The sequence below is a fragment of the Natator depressus genome, chromosome 1 (genome assembly GCF_965152275.1).
Source record: "Natator depressus isolate rNatDep1 chromosome 1, rNatDep2.hap1, whole genome shotgun sequence".
Taxonomy (NCBI): Eukaryota; Metazoa; Chordata; order Testudines; family Cheloniidae; genus Natator; species Natator depressus.
This window is the reverse complement of record NC_134234.1, coordinates 237,873,143-237,896,553: the sequence shown is the minus strand read 5'-3', so window position 1 is coordinate 237,896,553 and position 23,411 is coordinate 237,873,143. Positions and strand designations below refer to the sequence as shown.

General features: G+C 44.3%; 1 protein-coding gene and 1 long non-coding RNA gene across 2 annotated transcripts in view; one reads left to right on the top strand and one right to left on the bottom strand.

The window, feature by feature from the left end:
- LOC141977380 (uncharacterized) overlaps positions 1-20,341 on the bottom strand; it is a 48,955-nt gene extending 28,614 nt beyond the window's left edge. Inside the window, exon 1 of the long non-coding RNA XR_012636208.1 lies at positions 19,834-20,341. This is a non-coding gene — a long non-coding RNA (uncharacterized LOC141977380). The remainder of the gene's footprint in view (positions 1-19,833) is intronic.
- The window catches only part of IL17RA (interleukin 17 receptor A), a 40,364-nt gene continuing 20,987 nt past the window's right edge, over positions 4,035-23,411 (top strand). The window contains exon 1 of the mRNA XM_074938768.1: positions 4,035-4,095. The gene's annotated coding sequence lies outside the window, so the exon portion shown is untranslated. The remainder of the gene's footprint in view (positions 4,096-23,411) is intronic.

Genomic DNA, 23,411 nt, shown 5'->3' with positions numbered 1-23,411 from the left:
TGTTGCAATTGGGGGGGGGAGGGAGTGTCTTCCAGTGCAGACCATAATCACCGGAAGCCTTTCATTGCAGCATGAGGCTATGAGGAGGAACAGACACAAGCCAAACTCACCATCGGCATAAGCTGACCTAATGTCATTGAAATCAAGGGAGTGGCATTTTCTTATCCCAGGACTAAATTTGGCCTTCAGTTAGAAACATTCACCACAAAACCATGAGAAACTGGCTTGGTCTCAAATTCCATTACAACCCGAACATTCAGCTCAGGTTTGTTGAAAAGTTCACTTATCTGCAACCCACTCCAGGATCAGGTGAGCCAGGTTATGGTTTTGTGTTGAAACCATGTGGAGTGTGTGGTTCCAACGCAAAATCAGATGAAACTCCAAGGTTTAGAATGTATTTGAATTTCAGGTTGAGGATGTGTTCAGACCTGAAACTCAAAGTGAAACCTGTGGTGGTGGAAGGAGGAACTCTATGTACATCAGCTAAAAGGTTTGCACAAGCCCTTGTGAACCAAAAGCACTGAAAGTTACTCCCTACCATACGGAGATATAATACTATGCACTTTCATAACACCTTCCACTTGAGGACCTCAAACCACTTGAATCCAATGTTTATTAATTAAAATTCACACCACCTCAAGAAGGTTGTTATATCCCCAGTTTACTGATGGGGAAATGGGCCCAGAGATTGTGACTTCCCCAGGATACACCTGAAGTCAGTGACAAATCCAAGAACAGAAGCCAGCTCTATGACTTTTCAGCCCCATGATTTAGCCACAAGACTATCCTTCTTTTAGTAATAATGGGCATGTAATATATAACTAATTCACAGTTCACAGCAAATGCCGAGGTACGAAGTGAAAACTAGAGTCCACCTCTGGCTAGCCTGTCACAGGATGGCCAATTTGAAGTCTGCATAACGCTGTGTGTTAATGGAGCTTTCCCCTGAGCACTCCAGCCTTTGACAACATGGCAGTGCTCTGGCTTGCTCTTTCTGTCTGTGTTTCAATGGGCAATTTACAAAGGAAACAACAAAGCCAAGAGTTCTGAAAGGCACTGACTACAGGACACTTGTTGGTCTTTTGTTTTTTTTAAAATCTGCCCAACAAACAATGGGTTTTCAAACATGCATGAAGGGAAGACATGAAAATGGGAAAATAACAAACATTGTAAATGAAACACAACAAGCCTAGGGAGTTATAATGGGATCTAAAGCCTTTCATCTCTAAATTCAGGTTGGCTTGGATCAGCAGTGATAGGAAGTGGTTACTATCTGATGACTCTATGAATTGTGGTCTCAGCAAAGTTGCATCTACAACACAGCCAGAAACTGGCACTTTTACTTGCAACTGCCATAGAGAGGCCGAGAACTAAATGAATAGAGATTAATTTGTTCTCACCCCTAAGGTGGGCCCTTCCATAATGTAGTAGGAAGAGAGCGTGAGACATAAGCCCTTGTATCAGAGGCCTGGTATGAGGCAAGACCTGCTCACAGAATCTGGCAAGAACAGGGCTGATATTGCAGAAATACACATGCCTAAGAAGTGCTACGCACAGAGCACTCACATCCCAATATCAAGGATGATACAAAAACATTCCCCAAGGATAACAGAAACACACTTACCACTCCTAAAGGATAAGGTCAGGATGACAGTACATAACTTGTTTATATCGGGGTATAATGATGTATCTCAGAGGAAGTATCTTTGGCCAGCCTAGGGGGCAGTGGAAAGTCCCGCCACTGACTGAGCTGCGTCCATTTTCACAGGCATACATGTCTTAGTATCCTCATAGAGTCTGCCAGGTGCTATCACTGTGCTTCGTCAACAACAAACCTAGCTGGGTGCCTTCATATCTTAACGGATCTTGTGGTCACTGGGCAGTTTGCTCGAGGTCTGCTGTGCCAACTGTCTGCAGAGCTGGGACAGCACACAAAGAGAACACACACACGCAACCACATGTGAGAGTTAATGTACATTAGTTCAGTGTAGCAAAGTTTTCTTTGATGCTTTGTAGCTAGAGAACGTCAGTCTCCAGCACTGTCAGGACAGCACTTACCACAAGCAATAAATTCACTTTAATAAATAAACTGAATAATACAAAAGTTTCATTTTGACTATATGTGGGCAATACAGACCAAACAATAGTTGGCTGGTGAGAATGTCAGCTTGTGTATACTTTGCTTGGGTAGGTTCAAGATGTAAAAGGCTTTACTCTCCATTGCCTTTCATTTTGTGTGGTCACTTATACCTGCACAAAGTTTAAAATGCTACACAATCCAAATGGTGGCATCTTACACCCAACTTTGCACAAGTATAATTGACTACACAGGGTGCAAGGCAGTGGAGAATCAGGCCCTAAATTCAGCTCTGGATTGAGTTTAAGGAGTTCAAATCTGGGGTTTTCATTTGGCTCATAAATAGGAGGGCTATTTGGAGAATTTGGCTCCGATGTCAGAATTGGGTTTTAGTCATCCCCGAAGTTCAGCAGTGTTCGATCCAGCGTTTTGGTTGAAGGCTATCTTTATGCTTAATGTGACAGCAATGGTTGCCACTCATTAGCCAAGTTTCCTTTCCTCACATCAATACACCATGAACCCACAAAGGAAATTGTTTACCTTGTATTTTTCTCTGTACAACTGAACATAACCTACCTTTAGGATCTTACAGGATTCAGTGTCAAGGCCCCCAGAATTTTGCCCTTCCCCAGAGACCAATAATGAATTGTTTGAACAAGACCAGGTCACTAGCTCATTGTTTACAGGTTAGAGGTGTATGGACAGTGAATACTCAGGAGGCTCAGACACCAGAAAACTTTGATTGGAGTCCACATTGCTGCTGAAACACAAGGTAATTTTCCAAACATGCTGGCTCCAACACTTTCTTTCTCAAACATGTTTTTGGGGGGCGAGAGGGGGTCAGGAAGAGTGCCTGTTCCAGGAGCAGAAAGCAGGGAGGAGCCTGTCTCAGTGGAGGCAGTGACATGTTTTAAAATGACACCTTCCCAGAAACAAATTCCGAGTCTGGAACAGATCTCAGACTCTGGGACCCCGGCAAGACTGATTCGGGCTGCCCCTGTGTGGGCGCATCGAGGGTAGAGAGGAGCACGCAGCGACTCCTGCGCTCCTACGGATCCCCCCCGCAGCGACCGCCGCACCCCCGCGATGCGTGGTCGCCGCGCACATGGTGTGAGGGAGTCATCGCCCCCGCCCGGGATGTGGTGGGGAAGGGGCCGGCTCCGACGTCCCTGGCGGGACAAGGCCGGCGCTGGATGGCACGTGGTGCGCTCTTCAAACCGCAGCGGTCAACCCTGCGTGCCATCGCCTTCCGCATCGCCTCCAGCCACTGCGCGTCCCCACCCACCGCAGCTCTCTGGAGCTGTCGCGGCGGTGCCCCCCTTCAGCTCTGCGTCCCCCGCCTAGACTCACACCGACAAAGAGGCACGCAAATGCACCGCCCCCCCCCCAGAGACAGGCACAGCACAGCACCGTCCCCCCCCCAGAGACAGGCACGGCACTGCACAGCACCGCCCCCCCCAGAGACAGGCACGGCACGGCACAGCACCGCCCCCCCCCCCCAGAGACAGGCACGGCACCGCCCTACACACACCCCACCCCGCCAGCACAGACACTTCTAGTCGCTGTGCCCCGCCCGGCCCCCAGCGCAGCCCAGGCATCCAGAGGGGCCGGTCACCGCCCGAGCTCTACAAGCCCCGCCCCCCTGCTTTCCTCTAAGCCACCTCCCCTTCCTCATGCACAGCTCCCGCTGGGCGCCTCACTCGTCAATTCGGGCCCCGCCCCTCGCCAATAGGCCCCGCCCCCTCTCGGGTGCCCCGCCCTTACTAGGTGCTGCCCCCCTCTCGCCCCGAGGCCCCGCCCCCTGCTCCTCCTCAGGTGAGTGCCGGCCCCGCCCCCTCCGGAAGCCGGAGCCGGTCCGTGGTGCTGGGCGGCCGCTGCGCTGCGCTGGGGCCATGGGGCGGGTGGCCGCGGCGCTCCCCCGTCTCCCCCCCCTCCTCCTGCTGCTGCTGCTGGGGTCCCGGGCCCTGGGGCTGCGGCTGCTCCTCAGCGCCGCGCCGCCCTTCAACTGCTCGCAGCCGGTAAGAGCCGCCCGGGCGGGGGGGACAGCGACCGCGGAGGGCGGGGCGGGTCAGTCCGGGCCGCGGTGGGGAGCCCCGCACCCTCCGCCCGCCCTGGGCGGCGCGGCCCGGCGGGCGGGGACACGGGCTAGGGGCTCGGCCGCTGAAGTGAAGGGGCCCCTCGTGAGGGGCGAGGCCCGGGCTGTGTCACTGTCACCGGCACCCCGTTTTTGTTTGTTTTGGGGGGGTTTTAAGCCTGCAGACCCTGGTTTTCAGAGGGGTTGATCACCCGCCAGTTGCCCCTTTGGGGCGCTGCTAGCGTTCGCCGTAGTGCCTCTGAAAATCAGGCATAAAGTGCCCCCAGGTTTAGGCACCCAAAACCACTGACGGCTCTTTAAAATTTTGGTCTGAAATTGTGCCTCAGTTACCCTATCTGTGAAAGTTGAATAATACTTGAACTTTCTGTCAAGACCTGTGACATCTGTTGATGAAAAGTCCTATTGTATTAGAATTGGATCTGTGTACAAAGTGGGGTTTGGGGCTTTTTTTAACCATCTTCCAAGGGCCCAGGGAAAAAATAATTTGCCTGCTACAGGTGTTTGAAAATCATTTAAAAACATGTCTGCATTGTAGACTACCTCTTAAAAGAGGGCCTCTCGGAAACACTTCCAATCCCAGCCTCTTTCCAGATATCTCACCTCCCATTCCCTGCAGCAACTGTGTAATGTTTCTTTACATGAAGAAGTAACGTAAAGACATTATTGAAGATACAGGATCAAAATAAGCTTGCTTTAATTCTGTAAGTGAGGATGCCTGGTTTCCTCCTGTCTGCTGTTTAATTTTAAAATTAGTCTCTAGCCTTTACAGTTGTGAGGAGTGTTGTAAATATAAATGTGAGGCAACTGCTGCTCATAACTTTCCCAAGCAGCAGCAGAATGAACGTTGGGAGATTTTTGGTTATTTTCACTGATCCTGTACAGAATTCTGTGGGTGGTAGTGAAAATTAACTGCATGGGAAAGCTATGAGAAGCCCTAGCTGTATATTAGTACCAAAACTTTCCCTGCAAACCACTTTAATTTCTCCATGTCATTTTGTGATCTTGAATCAGCATTCTTGTGCGCTGGAAAACACAAGCTCTTCTTTGAAATTGTCCCCTTTCTGAGAAAAGAATGCTCCCAGATACCTCTAGTAAACAGCAGCTATGGAGGGTCACTAGTGCTTGTTAATCAGCTAAAAAGAAGGATTAACATTAGTCATTGTGAGAAGAAGAATAACTCACTCATATGGATTAACCCTAGGGTGACCAGATAGCAAGTGCGAAAAATCGGAACACTTTTTTTTTTTTTTTTTTGAGGTATATTGCATATATAAGACAAAGCCCCTAATATCAGGATGGTCCCAATAATATCAGGACATCTGGTCATGCTAATCCAGCCTCCTTGCCCATCTTGCAAATCCTCTTGAAGAACCAACTCTTAGTATGGCAAGCAACTAGGGTTTCTTGTATTTAGCTAGTTAGCCTCTGGAAACTCTAAGGGAAGCCTGGTTTGGGACTAAATTAGTGGGAGGTGACTCTGTTCAAATTTGGAATTCTTCATTGAGACAGAAGCAGCTGCACAGATCAGTTTTGAGCACCACTCTTCATGGAAATTGCATAGGGATACTTTGAAACATATTTTCCATTGAATGCATCCGATGAAGTGAGCTGTAGCTCACGAAAGTTTATGCTCAAATAAATTGGTTAGTCTCTAAGGTGCCACAAGTACTCCTTTTCATATTCCCTATTGTAAATGGTCTTCAGTCATTTTTCTGTTTTGCATATATAACAGCCATACCACCTTCCAGATGATGTATTTCCATGGTGGTTAAAGTCCCATTGCCAAGATATAATGGGATCGCCTGGAAATGCACTACTTGTCACACAATATTGCTTGTATTTGGGTATTTCTGTAGCTTTGGAAGCTGACTGTGATTGATGTGATCTATACTTGACAAAACAACTTATCTTAATGTTAAGCTAAAATATAAATATTGCAGAACTTGCTTGGTCAGGTGACCAGTGTCTGGAATTAAGCCTGTCACTGGCATGTTTGAAACAAGTGAGGGGCCCTGGCTGGCGCTAAGATTTGCCAAGCTGCGTGGAGTTCCTGGCAGGATGTGGGGATGTGCCGGACAAGTTACTCCGGTTGGGTAACTTGTCTGAATGCATCCGATGAAGTGAGCTGTAGCTCACGAAAGCTTATGCTCAAATAAATTGGTTAGTCTCTAAGGTGCCACAAGTACTCCTTTTCTTTTTGCGAATACAGACTAACACGGCTGCTACTCTGAAACTTTTACTCTGTTACTTCTGCAGAGCAGAGCAAGTCTGGAAATCTGAGGTGAAAATTAGGTGGCTCTTCTGCTGGAATAGTTGTAAGAATTTCAAATGCATACATTCTTGGATTTTTGCAAACATGGGTCTAGGGTCCCCTTTCTCTCTGGGTCACTACCAGGGCTTGGGCTGTCAGGCCTGGTGGTCAGGGTCGATGCCAGAGTCCAGGGGTCAGAATGAGGGTCAGAGACTAAGGGCAGTAGCCTGAATTCGGGACTGGGGTCAGGGTACACGTACTGATCCCACAGGGCAGGAACGGAGCCAGAGTTCAATTTCCAAAGCCGGGGTCAAAGCTGAAATCAGAGCTCCAGTACCAAAACCAGGGGTCAAAAGCCACAGTCAGAGTCCCAGACTGAAGCTAGGATGCAGAGACAGAGTCCAAGTACAGAAGCCGGGGTTGAGAGGAGAATCAGCATTAAAAAAAAATTAAAATTTGAAAAAGTACAGAGAAGGGCAACAAAAATGATTAGGGGTATGGAACAGCTGCCATACGAGGAGAAATTAAAAAGATTGGGACTGTTCATGTTAGAAAAGAGCTGAGTAATGTGATGGAGGTCTATAAAATCATGAATGTTATGGAGAAAGTGTTAATCTGTGGAACTTGTTGCGTGGGATGTTGTGAAGGCCAAAAATGTAACTGGGTTATAAAAAGAATAGATAAATTCATGGATGATAGGTCCATCAGTGGCTATTAGCCAGGAAGGTTGGACACAACCACATGCTGTGGGTGTCCCTAAGCCTATTAACTGCCAGAAGCTGGAAGTGGATGACAGAGAATGGATCACTCAATAATTGCTCTGTTCTGTTCATTCCCTCTGAAGCATTTGGTACTGGCTACTGTTGGAAGATAGGATACTGAGCTAGATGGACCTTTGGTCTGACCCAGTATAGCCATTCTTATGTTCTTAAGGTAGGAATGTGAATCAATACAATTTGGAAACCATTAGTCTAGGGTTAACTAAAGGAACCTTTACAATGGAAGATATTTTCTGAAACCTTTGAAAACACGTACTCCCCCAGTGCACACCTTTCCCCAGTAGACTCAGTAGTGCAGTTCCCTACTCAAGATGAAGTGGCCAGGAGATTATTCTCTTTCTTTATGCAGATTGATTTAACCCTTAGAATACTGAAGTGCTGAGCAAGCAAATGTGTCAATTCCCAGTCCCTTCTGTCCTTCTTTTCAAGAGACCCAGCCTTCGTCTCTATTACTCTTCTGTTCTTCTCAACCTGGCTCCTCCCTCTTCCCTCTCCTTGTCCCAGTTGCAAACTGCTGTCTCCCTCCCTAATTCCTGTGAACATTCAATAACAGCTGAATCGCTTTCCCTGTACAGGCTCAATAGGTTCTATAACTTTTAACTGCTCTTATTAAAAATACCCCAAGCAAGCAGTCAACTTCTAAAGGCTTAATGTACGCTATGCAATGAAATCTGTCCAAGAAAAAGGACATTACCTGGTTGGTTGTCTGATGTAACCACACAGATCAGAACTCCATTAGCCTATTTGTACAGTTTGTTGAGAATAACACTGCAAAATAATTTATACTAATCCCTGGACACCTTTCGATTAGTTGCTTGGATTCTGGTTGTCTTTTATGCATACCAAGCCGCATAGCAACTTAGTGTAAATGAGCAGTAATATGATGAGATGCGCATTGGCTAAATGCAGTCAAATGTCTCTACATACACTGGATGTGCATTTATGGAGGAGGTGCATATGTTGTTCCTTTACTAGATTTTGAATTTTCTTCTAACTTTAATGTTCCATAAATTTACATAAGTTTTATAATCTGTCCAAGAAAATCTAATAATATTTTAAAACACATAAGAGGAGTAATAGTAGTAAATAACAAAAGTGCTCTTTTAGGTATATCTGTAAAATTGTAGATATAAATACACAAAAGTTGTCTATTTTAAACTTTTGCATTTGAAAAGCCTCCAAAAATCCCTTTTCCCTGGGCAGCATTAGGCTGAGCCTGACTTCAGAGAGCATACCATCAACACCCTTCCCAGTCAGCAGCAGCCGCTGTAGTGGGTTTTTAAAAAGGAAACTGTTGCTAAGCAAGGTTGGTGATACGCACGTCCCTTTTGTAATCCTAATCAAGATTCTGCTAATGATGATAATTTGAGCAGGTTGGGACAAGCAGCAGTAACTTATGTTCTTGAAAGCCCTGATCTGGTTGCTCCGATTCAGGAGAAGGGGCAGAGAATGAGAAGTGCCATATCAACAGATACCTGTGATGATCACAAAAGTAATGCTGAACTGTTTCCATGGGATGGAGAGGGAAATGAGGAGTAATTTCTTAAAAATACATTTAGATTTCAATTTTGTGGGACTGATTCGTCACTGGTACTCCCATTTTGCAGTGGCAAACCAAGAACCTTTTAGTAAGAGATGTCTGAATGTGGTATAAGCTGGTTGGAGGCAAGGTTCCATCCTCCAAATGTGCTCATTTAAACATAATCACATAGGATAAAAGCCTCTTCAACCAGCTGGATTGCAGCTCTTGACCAACACCTTTGTCATTGCTTCTGTAACGGTTTTATAAAAAGGCCTGTTTTTTGAAGCCCGGTGGGATACAATGTTTCATAGCCCCTGTCAATTTTAATAAATTGTTGGAAAGACATACAGAATGTGCTGAGAACCTGGATCTCTGTTTGAGTTCAGATCAGCAGTTTTAACTTGGAAAAAGGACAAGGACCCACAAAAGACCTCACAGAAGGAACACTCATAGAAACTTTTACACTTCATGAAAGTGATGCTGATGGATAGGAGACGGAGTCTCTGCAGAGAGGAACTAGAGAAAATGTATTTTTATCTGGGCCACAGTATGTGTTCCCTTTTTTCCCTTTTCTGCTAACTTTTTTTTTTTGGCTGTAGATTATTGCTGCTAGCCAGAACAAACAGTATCACAACTACAGCTAGTCAAAATATTCTCAACATGCTTTTCATCAAAAAATGTCTTTTTAACCAAAATGGATCAAAATTTTACATTTTTTTTAACAAACAAGCAAACTAAAAACTGGAATTTTTCAGTTACATTTTTAAGTTTTGGGCTTTCAAAAAATAGAACATTTTTACTGAACAGCTTTAGAAAGCAGAAAAATTAAATTTTGTTTTTGTCAATTAAAATTCAAAATTTCCTGCAGAAAATTGACTTTTGTTTTTACCAGTTCTAAACACACATTTGTTTAGGAATTGTTATTTGTATAGTGTACACAGAGCCTAACTAATTTGTTCTTGCAAGATAAGGGATCAGAAAAAGGAAGTGGCAGTAGATCATAAGTAGGTCGGGCTGCAGCAGCCAGGCACTTGAGAGGCAGCTCACCAAAAACATTACACGTACTCATGCTCAGATGAGAGGTAAACTTTGCAAGCTTGGAACTCTTCCTATCTGGCTGCAGCCATCTTTTAAGGGGCAGCAGGGAGTCCTTCCCAGCCTAATGCAGGTGCCTTTGGGTTCCCACAGAATCCTGCTGGGAAATGTTGGCCTCCTATTAATTGTATGACTGAACTATTACGACTCAGTGCTGATGAACCAGTATCCAATTTTCCAGATTTGTGATGTTTCCCATTGCACACAGCACTGTGATTTTTTTTTAAAGCATCAACAACAAGAATAAAAAATACAGAAAGGAAATATGGTTAATAAATAATCAGATATAAACATTAATTTATAAAGCCACTAACCCACATCTTCATTCTGCCACTGAAGCTAGCCTCAAATAGAGCTTGGCAAAATTTTTGGATAAATAGTTTTTGTCCAGTAGTTAGGCACTCACCTGGGATGTGGGAGACCTCGATTCGATCCCCCCCTCTGCATAATGTAGAGTAGGGATTTGAACTTGGGTCTTCTCCATTATAGGAGCATGTCCTGGCCACTGGGCTTTGGGATAATCTGGTGTGGGCTTTCTCAATCTCTCCTCTTGAAGACATTCCACAGGGACTTAAACTTGCGTCTCCCACTTCCCAGGTGAGTGCCCTAACTACCATGTTGTCGTTATTCTTATCATCATTTTGGCCCAATGGCTATCCATTGTCGTCATGAATAACTGAATTGTCACTATGAACAACAATGGATGGTCATTGGGCCAGAGAAGGAGAGTGGGGATGACACTAGCCTACTGGTTGGGGAACTGACCTAGCATTTGGGAGACCCAAGTGCAAGTCCCTGCTCACATGACTATTTAATTACTTATTAAAAAAAAAAAAAAGTGAAAGTCAACATGGAACAGTTTTTAACTTTTCAAAATTGCCAGTGAACCTAAAAATCCATTATTTGCTTGGATGTAGCTTCAAGCACCTCCATGTTGTCTTCCATGTTGCCTTTTTTATGCATGGGAAAAATTTCCAATCAAAATTGATAAGGTTTCTGCCTTATCTTTTAAATCCCTTCTTAAACTTATCTCTGTAATGATGCCTACAAACATTACTGTGTGGCATTAAAGTGGTGAGCTGTCTTCTGCTTTTATGCTAAACTGTTCCCTTTATTATTTCCTCGTCTTAACCCCTACCTTCCATCAGTCTGTTACTATGGAAACTCTTGCATATTTTTAGCTTTATGGAAATAAGTGGTACTCTGTCTTGTTAAGATTCATAGATTCATAGATACTAAGGTCAGAAGGGACCATTATGATCATCTACTCCAACCTCCTTCACAACTCAGACCACAGAATCTCACCCACCCACTCCTGCGAAAAACCTCTCACCTATAGATGAATGGTTCTCCCAGAGAACATCCCACCAGCCACCTGTCTCTCTTACACAAGCAGGGATCCAGCTTAGGCAGATCCGGCTCTACGTTTTTTGCTGCCCCAAGCAGCAAAAAAACCAAAAAACCTGCCGCATATGCCGCCGGCAGAGAGAACAGGTACATCAGAGGGAGCTGCCACCAACAGTGAGACCCGAGCCGGAAGAGTCGCCACCGAATTGCCACCACGGGAAACAACGGAGAGGAGCTGCTGCCGAATTGCCACCGGGGCTACTGCCCCCAGAACAGCAGGAGTGCCGCCTCTTTAGCAGCGCCGCCCCATGCACCAGATTGCTTAGCTGGTGCCTAGAGCTGGCCCTCAGCTTAGGTACTCCTGCTGACCACAACTGTGACAATGTGGCTTGTGAAGGGAGGTGGTATTTCAGCTAAGTAGTTGCCAGGTGATTTAGGACTTTCTAAGTCAAAACCAACACCGTGTGTTCTACCTAGTACCTAGCAAGTAGCCGGTGTGGATCTGGTGTGCTAGTATCATGTGCTCCTGGCAGGACAAATGAGCTGCAGCTTCTGATTCTGGATAGAGCCTTAGATGGTTTGTAACATACTCAATACTATGGTTTGTGAAATAGTAGAAGTTGGCAGGAGGAGGGAGAATATGCAGTGTGGTAAAAACTATTTGCACAAATTAGAGGTGACATAATTCAAGAGTGATGACTTATCACTGCTTGTTATCATATATGTGGTTGTGTGACTTATTCAGCATGCCCACATTGTTTATGTCATTAGGTTTTTAGCTGACTTTTTGTGTGCAAACTAAGTATGCCATTTAGAGGAGAAGTTCTGTAACTAAACAGCAGTAATTGTGTATGCTTATTTGATTATAGTCCCCTTTTGTTATGCAAGAAATTCTAGCAGGTCAAAGTCTGATGTAGCCTGTCAGGTTTGCTTTAGTTATTGCCTTCCCCGCTTCAGTTGGTTGTAGTCTTCTGATTGAATTGTAATTCCTGCTCTGACTGAAGGTTAAAATATTTCAGGATAGCTGCATTGGAAATGAGGATCCAGAAAGTAGATCAGAACAAAAGTTAGGAGTCATGCTTGATGACCAAAGTAGTTTGTCTTCCATGAACACCCTCTTGGTTAAGTAAAATTGTCAAACTCCAGAGTGTAATAGTAGCTACTGGAGTCAGTGGATACTGACCACTCTAATGCGAGAAGGGCATTAAGCTTTGCAAACCTGTTCCGTGTCTAGTGTCTGGCACTGACGAATAAAGCCAGATCTCTTACCAGCACTCCTGTGTATTGCACCCTGCTACACAGAGCCCTTACATGTGCATTTTTCTTCAGTTCCAGATAACGGTCTTCCTTTAAGAGCACCAGCATTGATCTAAATAGATCCCAACAGTTGGAATTAGTCTAATTGATAACTTTTGTATAATTTGAAGAATGCCAGAATGCTGCATTACCCAAATTAGTCAATTTTTCAACCTTTCAGGCTGTTCTTCACCGCATATCATGATCCTACACACAATACTGTGGCCCCCAATAAGCTAATAGCTTTATCCATACTTTGCAAACAGCCTGGAAGAGTGCCGAAAATGTAGATTGTTAAAAGTAAAATGAAAATTTCACATGGTATCAGCATAACTTGGAGCACGTCATACAGCAGAATTCTTCCTCTAGTTCAGGGGTCTCAAAGTCCAGGCCTGCGGGCCATCTGCGGCCCGAGAACCTCCCCACTGTGGCCCACGGAGAAGAGCCACATGCAGCCATGCTGCTGGCAACGTCTGTGGCGGGCACCGCCCCCTGCAGCTCCCATTGGCTGGGGCATAGGGACAGAGATACCATCACTAGTTGCCAGGCAGAGTCAGCCATGGAGGCAACATCACTTTTTTCCACAATGAATATAAACAAGTCAAAATACTGAACACAACTATCTGATGCCCACCTTGCTGCAATCCTGAAGGTTTCAACTGCTCAGTCACTGAGGCCAAACATCAACAAATTGACAGAACTGAAGCATTGCCAGGTGTCTGGCAGGCGAAGAATTGTATAAAGTTGTATGACAGTTTTATTATTTCTAAGAAATTCAAAATAAAAAATACAATATAAACGTTTTCTTTTCTGAACACCATCTTCAGTGACATTATTGGCCCGCTGGGAGGATTTGGGGACTGGCACTGGCCCTAAGGTAAATTGAGTTTGAGACCCCTGCCTCTAGTTGATAGGCAATTGTAACGTACTTATGTATGCCAATCTGCAGAATGTGTAAACCATCTGATAATATTAATGGAATCCTCTTAACAGATTGGAAAACCAGCGATAGTTCTGTGAACCTAGGTTAGCAACTGGCCCAATGGATATAATTTCAGTTCTCCTTCACCTCAAGGTGGTAACCTCCCGTCCAAACCCTGCTTATTTTACACATGATGGGGAGCCTTAAACAGTGTCCCTCTATTTTCTAGATTTTTAAATGCAGTATTGGAGGAGTGGTAGTTGTTGCAGTGTTTACAATGTATTTGTATTGCAGTACTACTGTGAGGCCCATAGCAGAGGCTTGTTGTTTTAGCATCATGTGCACACAGCAAAAAGATGGTCCTTTCCCCTGAAGATTTTATATTCTGAGAGCTTAGATAGAAGTTACAATGCAAAATGTCATTAGATTTAAAATCTGTTGTTGCACTTGGAATTGAAATTAGTTGCTCTGTCTACTTCGGAGAATTGAGGCAGTACCCTCTTTGATATATATCCTGGGATGGGAGGGTGAAGGAGATACTATAGTTATTCAAATATGTATGTTAATGTAGTATTCTGTTCAAGGTTTTCCAAAAACCAGTAATGAGCAACATCATATAAAAAGTCATCTTGGTTCTGTGATGTGTAGCTATTTGTTTAAATGACCAAGCAATGCGATCAGAGCATTCCTGTTTGCTAAAATTTTAACCCTTTCTTTGCTGAGAATTATGCTTTTTCCTCTATGGTGTTGGGAGGGGGTTGTATGTAGCTAGGAGCGGGAGGGAACCTGTAGTAGCTAGTGATAATATGAGAGGCATGATGTTGTGTCACTTTTTTTGTCATACAGATCTGTAGTCTATGGCAATTATTGGGGTCTAGCAAGGAGTAGTTAGATGTTTAGATATCTAAGTTGGTCGAGTCTAGTCTAGAGAGCAGTAAAGGAGAAGAGAATCATGGGTATTTTCCTGGAGGCCTGATACAGGTATGCTATTGTTTCCTTGGCAGTATAGTTGTGGAACCAGCTTTCCAGAAATCTTCTCCCGAATTCTTATTTCCCTGCCTGGGTCTATGATTCAGTTTTGTGCTGTGTTTTCCTCTCTTGTCTTATAGTCAGGAAGTCATTCTCGGACTCTGTGGCACATAAACTTTTCTTTAAAGAGGCAAATACCTTATACGACCTTAGGATGCTTAGGTACTGAAAGCATCTCAGCCTGACTAGTAAATAACCTGAATTTTTGCCTGACTAGACACAACTTCTAATTTTTAAATGAGCACAGATATGTGTGAACAAAGGCTTTTTGCCCAATAGTTGAAGAGGCCAATATTGGGTAGGAAGAAGTTGGGAAACAAGTCAGTTGAGAGTCTGGAGGAGGGTGGAATGGGGACCTTGATTAAGTAGGAGGCCTATCTACTGCTGCTTCTACTTGTAGGATTTCAGTCTGGTTCATGATCTAGTCAGTATACCCTGGCATTATAAATAGACTGTCTATTATTGCAGGGATTACCCACTTTATCTGGGGACTACAGAGGCTTGTGAGTATCTATAGATGATCATTTAATCTACAGATGTGGTTGCTATTAAAAAAAAAAAAACATTCCAGATGTAATGAAGGGGTCCAGCAAGACAGAAAGCCCAACAGAAATCTTACTGAATGCTCAGGACCGGAGTTTATCTCAAATATCTTAATTTCAGTGGGAACACATTTCTTTTGTCACAATCCCCATCAACCAATCAATGTTTCTGGATGAACCTGAATACTGTTGCCAGTTCTGTATGGACATAAAAAAGAATGGTGTAGGGGGGATGTCAGTGGAGAATCTCTCCAAATGGCTTTGCCTAGAACAGTGGCTCTCACCCTTTCCAGATTACTGTACCCCTTTCAGGAGTCTGATTTGTCTTACATACCCCAAGTTTCACCTCACTTAAAAACTACGTGTTTACAAAATCAGACAAACATACAAAAGTGTCACAGCATGCTGTTACTGAAAAAGTGCTTACTTTATCATTTTTACCATATAATTATAAAATAAATCAATTGAAATATAAATATTATACTTACATTTCAGTGTATAGTATATAGAGCCGTTCTAACCAAGTCATTGTCTATATGAAATTTTAGTTTGTACTGACTTTGCTAGTGCTTTTTATGTAGCCAGTTGTAAACCTAGGCAAATATTTAGATGAGTTTATATACCCCCAGAAGGCCTCTGCATGCCCTCAGTGGTACGCATACCCTTGGTTGAGAAACACTGGCCTAGAACATTTGGTTTTGGGGGAGGAGACTCTGATTAAATCGGCACTGTGTTGTTCAGTTTAGATTGAGAAACTTAGTTGCAACACTTCCTCCTCCTGCCTCAACTGGCATCTCCTTACCATGTTGAGTCAGCTGCTTCTTCAAGTAGTGTCCCTATGAGTGTTCCACTCCAGTTGCGCTTGCGCCCCCTGCGCCTTTGATCTGAGATTTCTCACAGCAATGTTCATTCGGCCCATGCATGCGTGTGACTCAGCCTCATGGCCCATACTGTTGCTATATAGTACTGCATGGGCTAACCATCCTCAGTTCCTTTTCAACGTCCCCAGCTTGAGACACAGCCTTAGCTAGTTGTCCACATTGTTTGTCCTCAACTATGTTCTCTTAGCTTTTGTAGTGAGTGTATTATAGTAGTTAGTACTTAGTAATAGTTAGTTGTGTTAGTTTTTTTAAAACCAAAAAAAGAATTCCACACATATAGCTTTTAGATAGATTTCCCCCCACCCTGGGGAGCTTTTGCCCCTTTCAAAGGTATGTCTGGTTCTCCTGGATTCAAGCATTGCCTGTTGTCCCAGGAGGCAATCCCAGTGAGTAATAGACACTCCCACGGCCTCTGTTGCCTTAGGAAATCTCATATTTCCCAAAAGAGCAACTTCTGTCTGGCATTAAAATCTAGAGCCAGAAAGAACAAGGAGATAAAACTTCAACTCCTTATGATGGAGAGCTTGCTGCATCCAGCCTTTGACCCAGGCCAGGAGCCTCCCCTCCCGCATATGCCAGTCTCCAAGTAAGTCGCCTGCCTCTTCTGTCTCTGAGCCGCACTCCTCAAGGGCATCTAAGAGGAAGACCCAAGATTCTTTTCATAAGTCTTCCAAAGACCTTGCCCTGAGTTTCCAGGTAGAGGATCTATCTTGAAGTTGTCAGCTGCCCCAGATTCCAGTGGTCTCTGACATGGTACCCTGAGGCTGCTGGTTCCTCAGATACCAAGAGCACAACTAAGCAAAAAGACCCTAAAACATCAGGCTCCAGGACACCAGCGTGGCAAGAAGAGCTCTACCACAGTACCGAAAAAGACCATTCAGGCTCTGTCCAGGTTCCTTCCAGAGCATTCAAAACTTGTGGTACCATCAACTCCTTCACTACTATTACTTCAGCTCAAGCCCTGGACAGCACTCTTGGTACCGCAAGAATTCTGGCTTCCCTGAGACCTCACGATATCAGAGACACCTGATTCACTATTGCTCAGCTCCAATCTCTTCTCAGTACTGAGAACTTCCAGATCTCCGGACACCCCTCTGGTACTAATAGTGGTACCTCAAGCTTCTTCTGTTGCCCCCCCATTACTGAGTGACTTTGAGGAGGAGGATTCTGATGAAGATTTTGCCTCAGCCTCCCAAATATCTGGGCAAGGCTCTCCACTATGAACCCTGTGAAGGTTCTTTTCCTGAGGTCCTGAGCTGCTTGAGCTTACTTGTGACAGACATCCACAACTACCATCCCACTGGGACAAGCACTCATGGACTCCGCCACCCGTGCCATATGTGCCACTCCCTTGGCCATTCTGGGACTCCTGGGCAGCTTATTGCCATCAATTCTGTAGGGCCTCAATCTCTGCCCTTCATAGAGATAAACAACCCTCCTCACCCTCCCTTTCTAGGAGACCGGAGCCTCAGGAAGAGACCTCTGAGGAACAGGAGGACAGGGCTGATGAGGAGGTTTCTCCAACTGCAAACATTTCCTCTTCATCCCCGGATGAAGCTGTCATGCCATTATTACCATCCCTGGCTGACTATTTTAAGCAGTTTCACCATCTCATCAAGAGGGTCATTGATTCTTTACAGATCCTCTTTGGGGAAACTGAAGAAAAGCATCTGCTGCTCGACATCCTGCATACATTCTCCACTTCCTGCATTGCTCGGTTAGTCAACAAGGCACTGCTGGATCGTGCAAAATTCATCTTGCATACTCCGGCCTCAATTCCTCCCATGTGCAAGAGGGCAGACAAAAAATATCATGTTCCCACTAAGGAGTCAGAATTTTTATTTTCTCACCCATCTCCTCACTCTTTGATGGTTTAGGCTGTTAATGAATGTGGAAGGCAGCACCACACTAAATCTATGCCCTATAGTAAAAATCATAAGTATTATTCTTCAGCTACTTTACAGTTTGTAATCACCAACTACCAGGCCTTAATGGCGAAGTTCAACCACACAAATTATACCGAGCTGATCTCCTTTATTGAACATCTGCCAACAGAACACAGAGAGTGGTTCCAGACAATTCTTGCCAAAAACCAGCTCCTTGCCAGGACATCTCTGCAGACTTCTCTCAACATTTCTGTTGCTCATTCAATTTCTGTGGCAGTAGTTATGAGGAGTCCATCCTGGCTTCAGTGCTCAGGATTCCCTAAGGAGGTCCAGAATACAATAGACCACGTTCCTTTTGACCGCACTAAGTTATTCACTGACAACATGGATGAATCTCTGCATAACTTAAAAGATTTCGGAGCCACTTTACAATCTCTGGGGATCTACATACCTGCCCAGAAGAGACAATTTCGTAGGTCCCAGGTAGTACAGAGATCCTATTCTGCCCAGTTCCTAAGCTCACAGAGCCCTTATGAACCTCACCACAAGAGGCAGAGGTTCCAGAGGAAACTACCCAACTTCTTGCCTTCAAACTTCACAACCTTCCACCTCGAAGCATCAATTTTTGATGGGATGATCAAGGTCCTGAGCTGCCATCCTCTTTCTTACCAGCTGCAATGTTTTACCTGCCTTTCCTCCCTTTCGCAACTGCCTTTACCACTTCTGGTAGGCTTGGGAGCTCATTGCCCATGGACAAGTAGATTTTGGAGATCATTTCCAAGGGTACTCATCTACTTCAATTCGCTTCCATCCCCCCAAACCTCCTTCCCCATCCCTCTTCAGGGACACCTTCTACGAGAACCTGCTGTTGCAGAAAATAGACTCTTCTGCACCTGCATGCTATAGCAGCAGTTCCCACAGAGGGAAGGGGCTTTATTTCCGGTATTTCCTGGTTCCAAACAAAAGAGCGGCGGTTTGAGAGCCATCCTAGATTTAAGACTACTCAACACCCTTGTGAAGGCACAAAAATTCAGAATGTTGACACTTGCAGCGATAATCTCATCACTGGACCAAGGGGATTGGTTCTTGGCCCTTGACCTTCAGGACACGTCTATCCACATTGCGATCCACCCATCCCACAAACGATTCCTATGCTTTACAGTACGCCAGGACCATTCTCAGTACAGAGTGCTCCCTTTTGGCCTATCATCCGCCCAAGGATCTTTTCAGTAGTAGCAGCACACCTACACAGGAGTGGAATTTTGGTGCTCCCTTGCCTAGACGATTGGCTTCTAAAAGGACTCTCCTTGGAAGTAACTTTGAGAAACACTGAGTCTTAAGGACTTTACATATTTATATTTTGCTGTTTTAAAAATACATATTCATGTTTGTTACAACACCATGAAATTTAAGGTTTAAATATCTGAAACCACGAAATTCAAGTTTTTTTAAATGCTATGACCATGAAATTTACAAAAATGGACTAAGAATTCAGTAGGGCCCTACCCATACAGCTCAGAGCAGGTGGATGCCCCAGGAAACCACTCTGCACATCAACTTCCTGGAACTCAAATCATTCAGATACACCTGTATCCAGTTTCTGCCACTAATCAGAGGCAAACACATAAAGATCATACAACATATTATGCATATTTCATATAAACCAGCATGGGAGAGCAAGATTCCCCCCACTCCCCGCATGCTGAGGCTATAAAGTTTGAAATTGGAGTATGCGCCATCAGATTGTCATCACGACAGTTTACCTTCTCAGAGTTCAGAACATGACCATGGACATGCTCAGCAGACACTTCTCTCAAGACCGCAAGTGGAAGATAGATTCCACCATACTTCACCACATATTTTGACAATGGGGCACTTTTCAGATAGACCTTTTCATCAAGGTGATATACAGGAAATGCACCCAGTTTTGCTCCAGAGCCTGGCCGGTCACTGATCCCTGGGGGATGCCTTTTACCTCCAGTTGTCAATGGGTCTTCTGTAGGAGTTCCCCCCGCAACTCCTCTGATATCCAAAGTTCTACTCAAATTAAGAAAAAGGACTGGGCCAGTGTTATTGTTCTGATATGGCCCAGATAAACATGGTTTCCTTACCTGATACAGCTGGCCATGTTCTCACTGATCACTCTCCATGCCACTCCTCATCACCTTTCCCAGGAGAGTGGGAAGATCCTTCACCCCACCTCAGAATCCTTCACCTTAACGCATGGCTTGTCAATGGTTCTCAGGCATGGAAATGGCCTGTTCACAGCAAGTAAAAAGAACGTTACTACACAGCAGAAAAGAGTCTGCACACTGCACTTACAAAAATGGACAAGATTTGCATGCTGGTATGATGTCAAACACATTGAACGAGCAACTTCTTTGCTGCCAGACATACTGGCCTGCATTCTAGAACTAAAGAGCTCAGGGCTATTGCTGAGCTCCACTAGAGTTCATCTGGCAGCCATCAGGGCCCTCCATTTTCCAGTAGAGGGGTACTCTGCCTGCCCAATGACAATGAGGTTTCTCAAAGGCCTCTGCAATCTTTTTCTGCCAGTTAAATGCCCTACTTCAGTTTGGGACATCAGTTTGGTTCTTAAATGATTTACAAGACCACTGTTTGAACCTGAGGCTGCCTGTGCACTCCTCCGTTAATTGATGAAAACGGCATTTCTGGGTGCTATCACATCAGCTTGATGAGTATGGGGGGGAAATAGGGGCTTTTATGGCATACCCTCCATTCACAATATTTTTCAGACAAGGTCACGTGACTGTACCTCAAGTTTTTGCCATATTAATCACCCTATTCACCTCCCCATCTTCCACTCTAAACCTCACTGGGATAAGGGGGAGGTGTTGTTACACACACTTTATGTCAGGGAAGCCTTGGCCTTCTACCTTGATAGGACTAAAAGTTTCAAGTAGACTTTCAGATTGTCTTGATCACCGACAGAACAAAAGGAGCTAAAAATCTCTAAACAGAGGCTCTCTAGGTGGAGAACTGACGGTATTTGTAGCTGCTACTAGTCTCATCATCTCGAAGCACCCACTGACATACGAGCTCATGCTGAGATCCATTTCCATCTCCACAGTCTTTCTTAAGAAAGTTCCTATCATTGAAATATGTAAAGCCACAACTTGGGCTTCTATGCAGTAATTTGTAACTCTGCTTCTGATACTGTGTTTGGCTCAGCTGCACTTCTGCACTGGACTGAAGCTCACTCCTCCTTAAAGGGGGACTGCTCAGTAGTCACCTAGAGTAGAGCACCCATGGAGATGCTACTTGAAGAAGAATAAATGGTTGTTCACCCTGTGCAGTAACTGTGATTCTTTGAGATGTGTATCCCTATAGCTGTTCCACTACCTGCCCTCCTTCCCCTCTGCTTCAGAGTTCCCTGTCATGGGGCAGGCTTTGCAGTAGAGAAGGAACTGAGGATGGTTAGCCCACGCAGTGCTATATAACAATGCCGTGAGGCTGAGTAACACACATGCAGTGCCCGTTTGGCCTGTGCTATGAGAAATCTCCAATTGAAGGTATAGGGGGTGCAAGCGCACCTAGAGTGGAGCGCACATAGGGGGACACATCTCAAAGAACCACAGTTTCTGCACAGGGTGAGTAACCATTCCTTCTCTGCGTAGGCAGAACTCCTGGCTGCTGCTTCCAAATTCTCCCCCCAAGAACCCGCTTCTTGTGTGACTATACTCGCATTGGGCCTGCAGTTGTCAAATGTTTCCCAGTGGGTGCCAAACCAAGAAATGTTGGAACAACAGCTGTGCTTCCAGGCACCTATGACTTATCTGCTGATAAGAAAACCAACACTTAAATGAAAGCAGATGGCTTTGCCTTTTGTGTAAATAACTTATCACCGTTTATGCAAGGACTTTATAATGAAGTACAATTTACAATAATTACTGGGAATCTAAAATTGTCCAAATATGGAATGATTTAATTTAGGTGATTGGTTTTATCTAAAGGAAAGTAATTGTTTGTCAGACTTGTCCTTTTGTATCTTGAATGTTTTTGTTTTTTTTAAATCAAATTTTCATAATCTGGGGCCCATTACTTTCTTTAAATTTATTGATTAAAGGGACATTTTCAGTAAATAACGTACCCTTATGTGTCCTTTAATTCTGTTACTAACACTTATGCTATTGTGATAATTAAATTTTTCAACATTTATTATGTTCCTTTAATTGTATTTCTCTCCATTTGATCAGTAAAAATAGATTTGCTGACTTCACGTTGGTTTACCCAATATCTAATCACTTTCTACTTCTCATTCACTGGCAAAGTACAACAGAGTTTGGGTTGCAGATGCTACATGGGAATGTTTCAATCCAAGCAAACTGTTCTCATTTGAAGATATAAAAGTGCTGAGAAAATGTCCCCACTTGTGTTTACAGACACTTTATTAACTCTGATAGAATGTAAAAATCCAATTTAGGAATTGTCTAAACATAGAAGTTGCATCAATTTAACCTAATTGATGCAAAGGCACTCTTAAATTAGTTTGAGTGCCATGGTTCAAAATATCAACTTTAGTTGACTGACCGACTAATTTTAGTGTGTTAAGAGCTTTAAAGACAGAGAGGCCTGGCCTGCCAAGTATTTTTTCCATTAATATTAAACTTGAAGCTAAGTGTAATCTCAGTATTGCTCTGATCATGATGGTCCTTCTACCCACTGGAGGGCACAGTTAATCAGAGTTTCTAGTGGTGCCAGTGCTTAGGCCCCAGTTCAGTAAAGCTGAAGATGAAACACTGATTTCAGTGGGACTTTGGCACATGCTTAAGTGCTTGCAGAATCGGGGGCCTTAGTGCTAGAATCTAGTAATGAGGCTGGAAGTCTGGTTTCCCACCCAATAAGTTATTTGGGGACTAGAAGTAAGGGGTCCAGGTGAGGTGAGCGCAATGGTCATTCCCATTGATGAGCTGCTGGTTTTGGGGGGTTTGGTGTTTCTTCTCTCCTATTGAGTAATAGCTGGAGGCTCTGATTCTCTCTGAATTTGAGAGAGTGTTTTCCTACCTTAACCCTAATTCTGTGTTTGGAGGATAGTAGTGAGTATAGGCACTGCCAGTTCTAGTGAAACTCTTTGTTTTTCAAAACCTAAATGTTGAACATAAGCTACATGACAATGTCCCTTGTAAATGAAAACATTCTTCACCAGGTTTATTTTAGCTCTCAGGTAAATTCTTACATAAGTCTCTGTGTAGCTCACAAATTTAGAATGGCCAGATTAGTCAGACCTTACCTCCTCTTGGATTGGTACAACTTGAACGGCCTGCTGCATGCCATTGGAACAGTATTTTCCAGATTTGTAATAAGTTCTCTGACATGATGACCTTTGATGTGACCCGAATTTTGTAGTGAATTGAGTACCGGTTCCTCAAGTACTTCTGTGGACATTACTTACGAGACATGCAGATATGTTTACCTGCAAAGTACTATTGTTAAAATTAATTTGTACCCTTTTATACTTTATGGCAGGGGAGGGCAAACTACGGCCCGTGGGCCAGATATGGACCATCAAGGCTTTCAATCTGGCCCGTGGGATTGCCAGCCCTGTGGGGCTAAGGCAGTGGGGCTAAGACAGACTCCCTGCCTGCCCTGGCCCCGTGCCACTCCTGGAAGCGGCCGGTACTGCATCCCTGCGGCCCCTGAGGGAGGATGGTGGTACCCGCAGGTGAGG